The sequence below is a fragment of the Nothoprocta perdicaria genome, unplaced genomic scaffold, assembly GCF_003342845.1.
Source record: "Nothoprocta perdicaria isolate Ctin4 unplaced genomic scaffold, notPer1 scaffold_182, whole genome shotgun sequence".
NCBI classification, from domain to species: Eukaryota; Metazoa; Chordata; class Aves; order Tinamiformes; family Tinamidae; genus Nothoprocta; species Nothoprocta perdicaria.
Genome location: NW_020455005.1, coordinates 579221 through 595456, shown reverse-complemented (window position 1 = coordinate 595456; position 16236 = coordinate 579221). Strand labels below are relative to the sequence as shown.

Here is a 16236-nt window from a genome sequence, read left to right as displayed (position 1 = left end):
AAAACACTTCTATGGTGTTTACTGCATATTCTGTTTATTTACTTCTCTGTTAATTGATTTATTTTTCAATCTAATACATATCCTACCTTTTAATTTTCAAGTATGCAAGATAATTTGGGGGCAAAACGAAGCTCCAAGTGATAATAAAGCCTGAAGACTTTACCTAGCTCACTCCTATACTTGATATCACCGTCCAGCAACATTGATTGCATCCTACAACACACCACATCTTCTTCTATTGACTGGCAAAATCAAAAAGATATCCATTTCAAAGTGAATAAACGAAAAGAAAAACAACACATTCTTAAGCCTGGAAGGAAAAGCATCAACCCTGGGAAGCAGATGAAGGAGTCTGGTCCGTTACTCCAGAGCACAATTATCCCAAGATCAGTAGGAAAGAGCGCCGGAGGAATCCTATCTGAATTAGGAAATCAAATTGATGTTTTCCAATGCTTGGAGGCAGGAATACTTGGGTGCACTAGAGAAAAGAGCATCCAAAGCAGCTGCACAATAAGAAATACCCAGTCGTTGTATGAGCTGGAAACCAAAGAAAACCCAGGGACCATCCAACTGGCTGAACAGATCAGCCCTAGTCGGGCTTGCAATGTATATCAGGGTATAATCCAAGCACACTCAAAGGCAGTTCAAGTCATGATATGATTTTTACAGTGAGATGAATGCTAAGGACATTCTGCAAGAGACAGGTATTAAAATAAACATTTGCACTGCTCAAAAAAGGGCAGATTTGGGAAGCAGTACTCTCTTAAAAAAGGAGGATTTGCAAGCTTAACATTTTAACAAAAAGAAAAGCAAGAGTATTCATCTTAAGACGCAAGCTCAAAATGAGTAAGGTATCTGGGAACAGATTTCTTAAATTCCTGAAGCATTCATGCTAAGAAATCAGGTAATAAAATGAGAGGTACTCATTTATAAAGGTTATCATCAAATTTATTAAAATTTGGCATTATTAAAGTCATTACTATAGTTCTCATTTTAAAAGTACTGGTTATAATCTGTGTGGGAAGCTTCACACTTCCAAACTGAAGTAAAGCTGTCAAATACAGTATTGTCTCTATTTCCAAAGGCAATTATCATGGATTAAACTTCTAATATGGCATAAGACACGGTGAAATACTAGTTGATATTAGCTGAAAAGCATAAGATGCCTCCTTAAAGATGTACTTTAACTTTGCAAACAGGACTTAAATATGAGAATTTACTCTGAATAATGTCCATCAAAACCATATTACATTGCCACTTTCTTGAATTTCTAAAAGGAGATTTCCTGTCAAGAAATACTGCATTCAACTTGAATTTTCTATTAAAACTTCCATTCAAGACCAAGAGCTAAACTAAAAATCAGTTTTGTCACCTGAACCGCTCATGAATTCAATAATTATTACATGAAAATAGAATATAATGTAAACCACAACAGTATACAAGTGCTGTTGTCTAAATATACATAATGTAAAAAACTCAGAAATATATCACATTATACTCAGCATTTTCAGAGTTAAAATGAGCTGAATTAGTCAGGTAAGTTAAATAGAAAACATGAAGAATATTTAGAAATGATTCAAGAAGATGGCCAAAAAGTTACAATTCCACTGTGAGAAAAACTAAGCTGTTTAGAAAAAAAAATTAATAAAATAATCATAATAAAAACCCAAAAAAAGCAAAAAATGCAGCTTGGACACAAAACCAGCTCCCTCTCTTCTCTAGCTCAGAAACTGCAAACTGGTAACAATGAAGGCACATCATAGAAGCTAAAAAAGGAAGAAAAATGCTAAATAAATTAATAGATGCAAAGATGTCTAAGTAGTAAATGCAATTTTAAAAGGACATGCAAAACTCCCTTAAAGCTCAAAAGAGTTTTAGGAACTCCACTGGTCCATTACGTAGGACAAGGCAAATCCCTAACAGCTCACAGGATTTCAGAAGGCTCATTGCATTTTTTGGCACTATATTGCCATGATCAGATAAAGGCATCTCCTTGTCCAGTACTGGTAGGTGGGCTGGTGAAGGGCAGCTGGGAAGACCACGAGTCAGTAGGTCCAGAGAACTTGTGCCTGGAGTTTCAGCAGAGCTGCCCAGTCATAGACCATGAACTTACTCTTGAAAACCTTGAAAACACACAGCCAAAGCAAGAAACACAATCTGTTCTACGTTGAGATAAGGCTGATAGTGAATCTGCAGATTGACTCGGTCACACTGGTTGAAAGAGGGTTTAAGATCTACACTACAGGAAACAAATGCAAGGGAAGAAAACACTCGGATTATCAGGCAAGGACACAGTAAGATCCAGTAGATGGGATCTAAATAAATTCAGAGAAGAACTGGCACTTGGCAAAAAATGGTTTACAAAGAGTAATGATGGACTCTCCAACACCAACAAAATTGAAGGGAAAACACAGTATCCTTCTTAAGCACAGCCAGTATAATGGAGCTGATTAAAGCCAGGGAAATCCTATGGCTGGTTTTATACTGAAAGGCAATTTGACTATCAAAATGATGCCTCTTAATTATTCATGTATTTGTGGACTCTAACAGCAGGAAACCATTCAAAGAATCCAGATTCGGGCGTCGCAGTGTGGGTTCCCATACCCCAGAACTCAAAAGCTTCCCGCTGGTCATCAGTCTGTTTTTTTCCCCAGTGGCAGCGAGGATTTTAAGCACTGGAATTTCTGAATTCAGAAGAGCCGAAGCCAGAAGTGGCTTCCACAAGACGGTGACACTGCGTTCACAGCACAGCAGCATCCAAAGGCAACAGGCAGGTCACGAATTCATTTTATTATCACAGGCAATAGCAAGTTTTGCTCTATCTTACTGCAGTGGAGAAAACATACCTCAAAAATTCATTTTAAGTGACCTCTGCAAAAAGAACAACCTTCATTCAGGATTCATGGATGTCTTCACACATGTAGGTATCTGCATTGGTAATGCAGCGTGTTTGGCACCACTAACACAGGTATACACAAATATTCTGACAAAGCAGTGGAGACCATTCCCAAAGTTATTTCATGTATATAAGGGTGTGTATTTTACCTAACTACACGTATTTTCTTTAATTACCATTTTCCATACAGCCATTAGGGGGTTCCAGCCATGCAGGCCACATTTATTAAAGGCAGCATGTCAAATAAGAGTTGACAATTGCAGGCTATATCAATACACATTATGCCAGATGGTAATGAGCCATACACAAAGGGCCAGCCATCCAAAATAATCACACCATTTTCCACAGAAATGTTGAAGAGGTTATGGTTTATTACACAGTGCTCATTAGATATACAGTGGCAGCATTAGCAATTTTTCCTTCATTTGTGTCTCATTTAAGGCTCTGCCCCCGTAAGCCCATTCAAATTAGTACACAAGGTTAAAACCATTATGGTCAGAGGGGAAAAAAAATTAAGTCGTATTTTTATTTTACAGTAATGGTGGATCAAAGGTCCCTGGAATCCTATTATTCTCTCAACTATTATCCAACATGGGATACTAAAAAGCAGAAGGAAACTCACTGCACACATAGCTTTGTCATGAACAAAGATGGACCATTTTTAATGAACAAACACTACATTATCCAATTAATAAAGGTATCTGAGAACAATAGATAGAGTGTAACACAAAGTGACAAAGGTCATAAAATTAAAAGCAGAGACTGAACTTTCAAGCATTTCCTCTGAACTTTCTCACTTGCCTTTCAAGTTATTGCTTTAACAGTATGGATCTATTTTGACATGTCCAAAAAGCAACTCAACTTTCACAGGAGGTTAGAGCAGCTGCTTCAAATAACCCAAGGGTCATCTCTGAGGAGGAAGAAAACAAAAAAAGAAAAAAGAAAAATCACTACCAACACCACCACTAGAAGAAATTAAACTACTTTTTTTTTCCCCATTGCATTTGTTGACCTCTAGCTAGAAAAAGACTCTTGCAGAAATATATTTTCTTGCTTTTCTGTGTTCATAGAAGGTGCGTGGGTGAAAAAAGACATCAGGGCAAATGTGAATATTTGCCAGCACAAACGTTATGTCTCCTTGATGAAAAACGTGCGGATGACTCCCAATACCGAGTGACAGCCCGCATGCCGAAGCCAAATTTTCACATCTTGATAGTTCCATACACAAGGTAACTCAATGAACGAAAAAGGCCTGTGAAACCCAAAGGAGAGCAAGGGCTCGAGCATGGCAACGGGACTGCCACGTGAACAGCCCGCAGAGGCCTCTCGGCTGCAGCCCTTCTCGGGGAGCAGGCTGCAGCGCCTGCCCGGCTCCTCGCGCCTCCCTCCCCTGAAAATCACATCTTCCACAATAGGCTCTGCCAAATTAAAAAGAAAATGCTCACAAACAATAATAATAAAAAAGGTCCATCTAAATTCCAGGCAGTTGAAGCCTATGGTTTCCGATAACTAAAGGAAAAATGGTTTCCTCTCAAGCTCTCCCCGCTGCCTGCCAGCAGCTCGGTACGTTACTGCTGACGAAACCGCTTCCCCCGACACTGTGACATTCTGCAGGCAGACACCTGCCCGCGTGGGGCAGACGTGAAACCTGTTTAATACAAAAGAAAGGCAAGTCCCCCGCACATTATGAAACACACGGAGCATTCAGCTTGCTTAACAGCCTAAGCAGAACACAGAAAATATTATGCACAAGTTTAATATGAATATTTTCATATTAAGTTTCAAGTAATTTTGAACTAAAGGGGACTGATGCTCTATTTTGTATCTTCATAGAATCACAGAATGCCCAAGGTTGGAAGGGACCTCAGAGGTCATCGAGTCCAACCCCCTGCTCATGCAGGGTCACCCAGAGCACGTGGCACAGGGCGGCATCCAAGCGGGTTTGGAAGATCTCCAGAGAAGGAGACTCCACAGCCTCCGTGGGCAGCCTGTGCCAGGGCTCTGGCACCCTCACTGTCAAGAAGTGTTTTCTTAAGTTCCTGTGGAACTTTTGGTGCCTCAGCTTGCGGCCATTTCCTCTAGTCCTATCACTGTCCACCACTGAAAAGAGGCCGCCCCCTCCTCCTCACTGCCTCCCTTGAGGTATTTATAGACACTGATCAGGTCTCCCCTCAGCCTCCTCTTCTCCAGGCTGAACAGGCCCAGCTCCCTCAGCCTTTGCTCACAGGGCAGATGTTCCAGGCCCCTGATCATCCTGGTAGCCCTGCGCTGGACTCTCTCCAGCAGCTCCACATCCCTCCTGTACTGGGGAGCCCAGAACTGGACACAGTCTCCAGATGTGGCCTCACCAGGGCTGAGTAGAGGGGGATGATCACTTCCCTCGACCTGCTGGAGACGCTTTTCTTAATCTTAATTCTGTATCTTTACAGGAGGATAAATCCTTTATTTTTACAGCAGGATAAATACTCCTTTTCTGCCAATTACTTCAGTCTATTATTGCCACAAGGAAGTTAACTTTGCCACTCACACCGTATTAATGAAGTCCAAAACTGTCCATCCGTATGAAGATTTGCTTGCCACCAATTCTGCAGGTGGAATTTCCCTGTTTGTTCACAGGTCCCAGCTTACAAACACCATACAGATGCACTGGATTCACCTGCATATTTGCTAATGGTCCCAGTGATGACTTCTTGGTCCTTTGATACAATCACGCCTCTTTTATGAGAGAGGCATTTTATGCAATCTCCTGGGAAACCAAGGAAGGATTTAAAGGGTAAAGGAGGGTACCAGCCTAGTGAAAGGCCTTCGTATTGGCTTACTGCAGTGAATGAGCTGAGGTGCTATGCACAGAAAAGGCAAGACCGGAGGCGATCGGAAGCTTCCACAGCAGCAACAGCAGCAGCTTTTCCTCAGAAAAATAAGATGTTAGGATACACCACGCAAGGTAGGACAGTAAGACTGAGACTAAAAAAGCTACGCTGATCAAAAAAAAATTACAAGATTAACTTGCAGCTTGGATGAGGGTGCTGTCACCAAGGCAGAAATAAAAAGGGATATCGGTGACAAAACTAGGAATTTTGCTAAAGAGATTATCAATATCCCTCCTCTCCTGCCCAGAGCCAGACTGTTTCCTGAGTGACTGTCACTGGCTGAGAGCAGCTAATTCACTCACAGCTGCTCTACAGTCTCCGGACAGCAAGTGCCCTCCAACATCTCACCCAACATCTACTCCGTGAGGAACCCCGTATCATGGGGCACAATGGCTTTGACTACTGTGTTAAATACCTGCACTAAAACCTATTGCTTCTAGATATGCAGGGAAATAATGAGGTACCAATTACAGGCATATGGAAGAAAAAGGATACTAATAATTAGTTTTACAAATGTATTTTCTCTTTACTTTGTATTAGTTGCTTCTCAGCTCTCAAGACACTGAAACACAGCTATGGTTTTACTTGCAGGGCCTACAGCATAACAGCAATTCCCATTACTACACGCTCTCAATTTTGTAGAGACACCAGCAAAACCCAGCACGACTTACCAGACCAAGTGTTTCTCTGAAATATTATCTCTGAAGAGTTTTGCTGTAATTGTATTCAATGTAGCTGAAAGTTAAGGTGCAGTAACCTTGACATTAAAGCTCTGCTACTAATGACACTTGAAATACATTGAACCTTTTTATGCAAGAGAAAAGAGGGTAACCTTTTGTACGCAGCGAAGAACGAACATCTGATAAATGAGCAGCACTGTTAAGAGAATAAATTGTTCTCATGTCTAATTGCACAGGCAAAAGACATTCGTTACGTGAATCGGAATGGAGTGCAGCACTTACAGTTCTTTTGCCGTGCTTATATATAAAAACCTCAAGGTATATTTTCAAGTACCAAAAAATACCAGCTCAGAGGAGAGAGGAAAGCATCCAAACGCGTTTGCCGACGGCTCCCGCAGGCACTCGGCATGAGGAGCGCGCTGCTGTTCCGAGCACTCGTAATCACAATTTTGTAACTCGGCAATTAATTCTGGGCCTATCACACCTGCTCTCTCTCTCACTGGAAGCCAGAGCGGGACATCGGCGCCACATATCTCAATAGCTTATTGCGGGGATGCCCCTACCTTTGGCAGAACAGAGGGTGGCAGCAGATGGATGTCACCTGAGGAAGGCGCCCAGGGGCCCAGGAGAGCGGCCGGCTCCGCGAGGCCTGGCCCCTTGGCATCCCCGGGCATGGAAACGCTGCGGAGCCTTCGGGAAGCGGGCACCTACTGCTGCCTCGGGAATCCCGGCCGCTGAACAAGCCCTTGGGGATGCTGCTGGCACCAAGGACTTACCAATATCAGCAGCATCGATTTTCTGCAAATGGCCTTTCTTGGAGAAAATACACGCCTCGCTCTGAAAAAACCTACCTACTATTGATACCAGTGGCCCCCATTTCCATCTTTTCATTTAACCTTATTTATGAGTTCTATGAGGTATCCGAAAACTGCATCTTTTCGTGCTTTGGTCCATTCATCCCAGAACGATTCGATCTACACATTTTAATAAGGAGTAAAATGATACCCACTAATTCAAGGAACATTAAGCCCGAGTAATGGTGTACAGACGATTACATGCTAATAGACCACCTTCAAGAAGAGCCTCAATTTCTGCAGACCTGAGCCCACAGCTACTGTAGTTTTACCTAACCTGAATTTGCTGACTTCCTTCAACGTCATGGAACAACACGTGAATTCAGCAGAACCTGCTGTACTGGCCTTGCTATGCAGCTAACAGTAACCAGAAGAGAACCTCAGCCGTAAACTGCTTGGATGAAACATAACAGTTATGAGAGAGGAATCAGAAATACATTGCAATTCTGGAAGTTACTATATTTTCTCTATTTTGGAAATAGCAGATGCACCTATTTTGCTTAAATCTTCCCTTTCCACAAAACAAAAACAAACACCTCAAATTTACCCTAAATTTTTTGCTAAATAATGTCAAATAATTTAACAGACCTCATAAATTTGACAATCAAGCTTCCCCAACATTTTCATGTGCATCAAATGTGATCCATAATGGTGCTGTCAGTGTTGATCAGAAGTTTTCCCAACTGCTGCAAGCCTTAAAAAAGGCAAAAACAAAATTTCTGTTTTCTTCTGCTTTCTCTTTATTGTGGTCCAACCATCTTCTCAAACACAACATGGTTAGAACAGTCTTGAAGTCTTTGTCCTCAGCTTTCTAACTCCTTTCCTCCCCACTCACCGAGCACAGAACGCTGCCATCTTTATTTTAGTAACTTAAACCCAGACTACAACCATGATCCTCAAACACGGATTTTCTCTAGTCTTTCTTTTCCTCTTATCCTAACAGCCAAGGTACCACAAAACTAGGATCTTAACCTTCTCCAGGCTACTGAAATACTTACTTTTGCCCATCAGAAAGTGTTTTGGGAAAACTCCTTTCACTAATGAGTCATTTTTCCTCGTTAACTCTTTCTCTTCCTCTTTAGTAATTTCCCTTCTAGCACTGCATCCAATTAAAAAATACTTTCCTTGTGCATATATGCATCTGCCATTTCAGGATGCCAGCATGCACTTGTATTTCAGGGTCTATTCAAAGGCCTATTTAAAAGCTGGTCATTCCTATTATGTTTCTTCAAATATGCCTCTCTATTTCAAAAGCAACTCAAAGCTGTCAAATTATATCAAAAAATCATTTACAGAAAGATAAAGGCCAAGTTCCAATGAAATAATCTGAAAAGTTCATTCATGTAATATATAATGTGACCAGGTCTGGAACATCTCATCATTTCTACTGAAAGTTAACAGCGACTGTATAACTTTATACAGATTTAAGGACTGTAAGTACTTAAGTTCTTAAGAACTTTACTACGTAAAAGATATATTTTGAGCTAAGAGAGCATCTTCCATTAGTACTCAGGCTCATTATCTTTATTCAATATCCCAGAAAAATCTGCTACCACCACAAGAGAAACAACATATTCCACATACATGCCCAAATATGCCAAAGATCAGTACACGTTTTAGATCAAACTTGTGCAATATATTGAGGACCTCGTCCTCATGGCACTGCAGCAGATGGAAAGTTTTGCAATCTCTTCAATTATACTGTATTAGAGTACTGAAAAGAGTAAAAGAAGAGTAAAAAAAAAAAGGACATAAATAAATTGTTGGAATGAGCCCTATAGTATTTAACATCATATGGCCGTAATGTTCCTTTTATCAAAGGAATCTGTATGGATGCTGCATTGGAACATTTGTCAAGGGAGAAGTTAAGAGGCTGTGTCTGTGTAGGGGACAGCTGCTGCTCTGAGCATATGGGCAAGTACAGGAGAGATTTTGGGGCTACAGAAACAACCTACACGCACACAGTTCCTCGGGAGCTTTGCTGTGAAGCAGCAGGTCACATTGACAGCGTTGTTCTGCGGGGGAAACTGTTCCCAGGCCTCAGGGCTGGTGTGCGTCCTCGGCGCAGGGCCGCCTTGCACTCAGCTGATGGTTGGAGGCTTCTTTTCACAAATATTGTTTTAATTGTTAGTATTTTAAAGAAAAAATACTAAATGGTAAAGTCCTGGAGCAGACTTTGTTGTAACTGCATGAAATGTATATTAAAACAGAAACAAACAAAGAAAGCACCCCTGTAACATGCACACTGAGTTGATCTTGCTCAGTTCCCTGGCGCTAAACAGACTGCTTTGGAACACGATTTTACTCCTCATTTCTGCACAGTCTTTGGGAAGCTCTGCCGCGTTGCCTTCGGATTTATTCTGCGCTGTATGGAGGCAGCCCTTCCTTTTCATATTCAACATGTAATTGCTGTATTTGCACATGCTGTGTATGCTGAAAACAATAAAAAGTTAATGAAGAAAAGTGCTGGTTGTAATGAATTAGTAATACTGTTAGATTTGTACGTGGGGTCGATTTTTTTGTTGTGGGTGGGAGATGATCAATAGGAACATGTAATCAAGTTGTATGTGCTTTTCATCTCCCCAGACTCGTCTTGTAAATGAGATGAAGCATCTCAAAGGATTCATCCTGGATAGCAAAAACTAAACAGAATAATTTAAAATAACCGCTTAGATTTTCTTCTCTTGATAAAAATCCACGGAAAAAATCTACCAAGGTTCAGGGAAAGAAAACTACACATTTCTTCAGGATTGTAGCAGACATCACTGCTCGTGTTCGATAAACTTCTCCCATTGTACTTCAAACAAATAATTTTGCCTAGAGAATCATCCTATTTAATGTAAATGGCTACAGAATATTCAGAGCTATGCATTTTCTCCCGCAGTTAATTAGCTCAGCCTCAGAAGCCCAACGTGGTGCCTGGGACACTGCACCTTTGCTGAAAGGCAGCCTTCCAGAAGATAGGAATGAGAAGAGCAAGTCCCAAAGGAAATCATTTTTATGATGAAGAGCCTTAATGCGCCTCACTAAAGGTGAGGATTGATTGTTATAGCCAATTGTTACTATAATTAGAAGTCAAACATCAATTAGCACTTCCATTAATAAGATTAATCTCTGCAATATCTGCAGCTGAGACTCGGGGCTTGCGTGGAATAAACCAGCCCGAATTTAACGTGCGGCAGCTATCGCACACTAAAAGGCCCGATTTGAACTACTGATTGATCAACTAAATAAATAAATAAAATATCCTCTGCCTCCTCAGAGTTTTGCTGGAGTTCCCCCATACACTACTGGTCTTACATCTTTCTCGTTTGTGGCTTTGTAGTTGTTTTCAACATGTTTTACACCACCGATGGGGATCAAGGAACTGCAATAGGGAATCTCCCTGACTCCAGTTCACAGACTCTGCATTGCAACAGGGGAAAAAAACCCAAAACCCTAATTTTCTTTTTCTTTACCATAAATTCAGGTAAGTAGTAATGAGGGAATAAAACAACAAAAAAAGGGAGCTTCTTGTAAATACAGGTGCACTCTTCGCATGACAGGCCACTGGAAAGTTGGCCATCACTTACTTACTGCAAAATATGGAAGTAAGAAACAGTTCCATCCAATCTTTCAAATACACAGACCTGAAGAAAGGGCAAGGCCAGAAGATGATGAAAAACCATGTGCTCATGTTTGTATTTTTGTAGCTACCAAAAAAAAAATCACAATTTGTATGGCAATTCTTTCATTTTATTTAATCTGAGCTCTGTCTTGTATGGTAATCCTGGTAATCCTCAAACAGAATTTGTCTGTAGATGAACCTATACTGGTTTTAATAAGAAGCTTAGAGCTTGTCCATTCAAGGTAAAAAAAAAAAAAAAAAAAAAAGGCAGCTTTTATAAATGTTAGTAGGTAACAGATCAGGCAATTTCCCAGTGTCCCTGAATTAACAATACAACTAATCTTAGCTACACTAAAATTTTGCTCGTGTTTGCCATGGCTGATTAGCCTGGGTTTTGTAATGGATTTGTGTTTTCCTTTCTTCCTTTTAAAGGGAGTCTATCTGATTTCCTTGAACAGGCCTATTCATTAACAAATACAGTTATTTATAGGCTCAATACAGCCCTCCCATTCCAGCTCCAAGGCATTTTAAGCAACTCTTAAAAAACATACAGACATCTTTAAGACAATCTAGAGTATAAAGGTATGCTGAAGCACTTTATTGGTAAGAAGAGCAAATGAAGGTTGAGGTCATGCAAAAAAAGGAGGTTTCCTCTGCTGGAATAACTGCTACATGGTGCTAAACCAGAAGAGCCCTTTGCTGTTGTAAGCATTGACTCCAAATGGAGATGTGGCAACAGACTAAGGAGTCAAGACCAGAATTAAGCAGAGAGTGAATGGGACTGAATGTGGGAACATGAATGGGACTGAAGAGGTGAGAGATAGTCCAGGGCACCAGGTCTCAGCCCCTCAGTCCCATTCACAGGGACAGGGCTGATGTCACTCACCAACAACTGGAGCCGTTGGGAAGGCAGAGCCCAAGGTGCCCGTCCTCATGTAGCACTGATGCCGTTTGTCACCCACCTCTGCACCCACCCTGTCTTGGGGGAAGGTGCCTCCCCATCTCCCATTGCACTCATTTTACAAAAGCAGAGCGCTGCTGTCTCAGTTCCCATAAAATCACCACAAATTCCCAGCCCAACTGCAGTCTAGATGCAAAAGGCAAGTCAACAAATCAATGTGAACTCATGCAAGTCTGCGCAGACTTGCAAATCTCACAAGTACCCCCATAATATCAACTCTACACCTTTGACTAAAATTATCCCTATCTGCATTTACGGTCTCAAGGATTCACAAAGACAGCTTGATAGCCTTTTATACATGCACAGCAATTAAAGACTGGTCTAAAAAGCACATCCTCCCCTCTGTGATGCTATGGGACAGGTTTTTGTGAAACAGAGGAAAAGATTCCTAGCATCCCCACTGATCTGCAGGGACTTTTGGTGGAATACCCCCAAGACAGCCTCAGCATCCTCAGGAGGACACTGACTCCCATCCTGACTTCCCGGGAACTGGAGCAACATGCACTGAAAAAGCAACTGATGGATGAATGAAGACCTCGTATTTCCTGATCACCTTTAAGGGTACCCGGTATTCCCACGTCAAACAGGGTTTTTGTGGAAGCAGCATCAGGAAAGTTTCCAAAACAAATGCTGCAATACTAGGGAATGTGAATACCCCTTTATGACTTCTGCCTTTGCGGTACTACCACATTTCTTCCAAGCAGCAGAGCGATTCAGAGACAAGTTTGCGCAGTGAATCTCCCTATCCTCTGCTTGTCATGACGCACGTGCATCCTGCAAGGGAAACTTCTGGGGGTTTAAAGGCCAGGCGCGTTATTGTGAGGGAGAACAGGCAGAGTCCAGCACTGACAGCACCTACCCAGCAATGTGTAATCAAGTCCATTTACTTGTCTTTAGTGTGGATCTTTCTGTCATCTGCTCTGTGGTGCACACACACACATACACACACATGCACTGATAAGAAGCTAAAAATTTCTTATTTCTTTTAATAAGAAGTTAAAAGCTTGTCCGTGCAAGGTAGAAAGGCAGCTTTTATAAAATTTAGTAGCTAACAGGTCAAGGCAACTTCTAAGTATCTCTGTATTAACAATACAATTAATCTTAGCTACACTAAAATTTACTAATGTTTGACAGGGTTGATTGGCTTTGTAATGGGTTCATATTTTCCTAAGTTTGAGAGGATAAAAAGGCTTTTTCTTCTTGTGAACAACCTGTAGGATCTACAGGGTGAATACACAGGCAGTTTTCACTGAAGAAAATTATTCACTTTATAAAAATCTGACAAGCATCCAAAGAAACCTGCAGTTCTGAAGTAATGGTGCCAGGACTAGAGGATACCCTTGAAATAAGCACTGGTAGCGGAAAAAAAAAAAAAGAGACAAAAGATGAGGAAGCGGGATAAGAAACTTGCTGTATTAAAGCTAAGGATACAGAGGCTTGAAGACATTGGTACAAGTTGGTTAACATCACTTCCATTTTAAGCCATAATACTGAGGCCACATAACATATTAGTCAATACTAATACTAATTTGCTTTTATACACCTGGGTCAATGGCCCAAAGCACGGACACAACCGGAGATCAGGAGAACAGAGACAAACTGCATGCCAGATGCAGCTTTCAATGACTTTCCATTCTACTTATGATTATTGTACTGTTTATACTTTTATTCCAGAATATGAAATTAGGAAGAAAAGGTTATGCAAAACATGACTCATTCCAGGAGGAAAAAGAAATATAACTTTTTTAAAAAAATTATTTTCTCTGGGTTAAATAATTCTGGCACAACTACTTCTCGCCTGCCTCTCCCTGTTCACAGATTATAATTTTACTGCAGTACCAGAGGAGTTTAAGGGGAGCCCAAGAGTCAATTCCAAGACAAAGAGCAGGAAAGGAAGGGAAAGGAAAGCCTGGGCTGCTGTAATCATGGATAACTGCTGGAGCAACTTTGCACATGCTAGGAATGCAGGAATGCCACTAATTAATCACTGCTAACTACTCCGAGATGAAGTGAACCATATCCAGTAGCTAACAGTCCACACTATAATGTTCACAGCACCCAAGTATCCAGCAATGAAGATGCTTGTTACAGCGCCAGAAACAACATTCCCAGCAAAATATTGTAACTAAAGATGAAGTGATTATATAGGATGGTAGCAAAAAGGGCTGCATAGTTTACAGGTGAACTGAAAATCTCTTCACAATCTATTTTCCACAATACTTTTGAAAGCTGGAGAAGCAGATGAACAAATAAAGGAGTAAGTGAGTTTCTTCAGATCGCTGAGGATACTATGCCTTTGATATATACATCTCTTTGCACCATACATAATTATCCCATAACAAGACAGCAGATAAGAATGCAGCTACGGAAAATGTCCTATTGGTTCCTATTCAGAAGGAGGTAGTTTGTAAAACACAAAGCAATCACAAAGGCCCACAAAGGCTCACAGTTTTAGAGGCTGCCTGATCTGCTAGTTTGATACAGTGCTCAAAATCCCAAGCAAGACCCAGTGTGCATTCGGAAAAGCTCACAGCCACTGACTCATTAAAAAGAAAGGAGTCCTAAACCAAAGGCAAATCCTGCCAGGACTTAAGTGTAAGGCAAGAACTGGCCCTTTGCTGCACAAAATGCTACCATGCACCAGCACTGTACTAGATGCCCACTTTGCTCACATCACACAGATGTAAAGTTTCAGTGAAAAACCCTTTGAAGTAACAACTCCTCCACTGCCATTGCTTTTGCAGGGAGTACTGAGCCCCAAGGATTCTGTGTGGGAGCGCTCAGAACTTCCCGGAGTGCCTTGGTTAACTCCAAGATAAATATTGCAATGGTTATTATCTCATGTTTAAGCTCAGATCTTCAGCTGGTTTAACTGGCATAGCTCCAGTGATGTCCATTTAGACTAAGTCGCCTATCTTAATTCAAGGTTTTAGTTGCTCCTAATAAATAGTCCCCTTTCTACTGGCAGTTCGGAGTGCTCAGAAGTTACTGCCACGCTCAGCATCACGCTTAAAAACTATTACCAAAAATAATATTTTTCCTCTCTTTCAATAAGATGCACATAGAATGATCTTTCCATCATTTACAAAACAAACTACACCACCTCCTCCACTATAATTAGCTATCTCAAATTACACTTTCATACAGCATCATTTGCATATAAATATAAAAAAATTTTTTTTTTACAATTCTCTGGGGACATTAAGGACAAAAACCAAACAAGAATGGAATTAAGCAGCTAAAAAAACCAGAGACCCTCCATAACAATCCTTTATAATATTTTTGCCTGCTTTCTTACTGTTATTTGTGTCCTTCGCAATTCGTGTACATTTTCCATCTCTCTCTTTATTCAACCCTCCCACCCTTGTCCCATCCATATCTGCACCCTCCTCCCGCATCAAAAGATACTATAGATTAAAAGGATTTGTTTCAGCATTTTCAACTGTACTGTGCTATCTCTGCATTTCTACAGCTGATCAGGATGCAGAGAGGCCACTAAGTTTGTGCATCTTCATTTAACATATCACAATCGCACATTTGTGTGATACGAATGTGTCACACACATTTTGATATCACATATCAAAAAAGATTAACTGAAAATGCAGCAAGTCTGTTCCCAACAGCAATCAGTTTTTCCAGAGTATTTCAGAAATGGAGATTTTACAATTTTTCAGTTAGATCTCATTAACATTACTTATTATTTCTATTGGTCAATTCTCAAATGTGCAAAAGAGTAACCACTATTTTTTGATTACTATCATTAAAAGCATTAAATACTTTAAAAAAAAAAAGACAAAGGAGAAAGAAAAGTTTTGACTGCATAAAGCTAAGTCATGTTAGAGACCGGAGAACACTTAATGATAGCTTCAGTAATTCTACTGCAAAAACCAAGGTAAAATAAAGCTTTTACCTCTCGTGGTTTCAGGGAAAATATTTAAGAAGACTACAGCAAAAATTGTGTGTCCAGGAAACTCCCTGGCATTCCATGAGACTTGTGACCAGACTCTGAAATTCCTAGCAAATAGGTGCACCTGAGTGACACCCGAGCAATTAAAAACAAAAATATTTAATTAAAAAATCTCTAGCATCTTTCTCTTTGTGATTCTGAGTACCTTTCCTTTGAAACTTTCCAATCACTACCTTTATTCAAACGATTTTATTTTGTTTGTGCCCAGAAACGCAGGTAGGATTCAGGCATGGTTACTTTAAGAGCTATACAAAGAGTAGGAAATGGTTTTCACTGCAGAAAGCTCATAACAATCCTAAGGGACAAAGCCAGAATAATTAGAGCAGTCAGCTCATACCTGTATGCACATCCTTGCTATTTTCAGTCAGGTTTGGCTTTTTTGTTTTTCAGCTTTTGTCATT

At 40.6% G+C, this 16236-nt stretch overlaps 1 protein-coding gene across 1 annotated transcript in view; it reads right to left on the bottom strand.

Moving 5' to 3' along the window:
• The window catches only part of PDSS2 (decaprenyl diphosphate synthase subunit 2), a 99629-nt gene that overhangs the window by 43002 nt on the left and 40391 nt on the right, over window positions 1-16236 (bottom strand). The window lies entirely within an intron of this gene.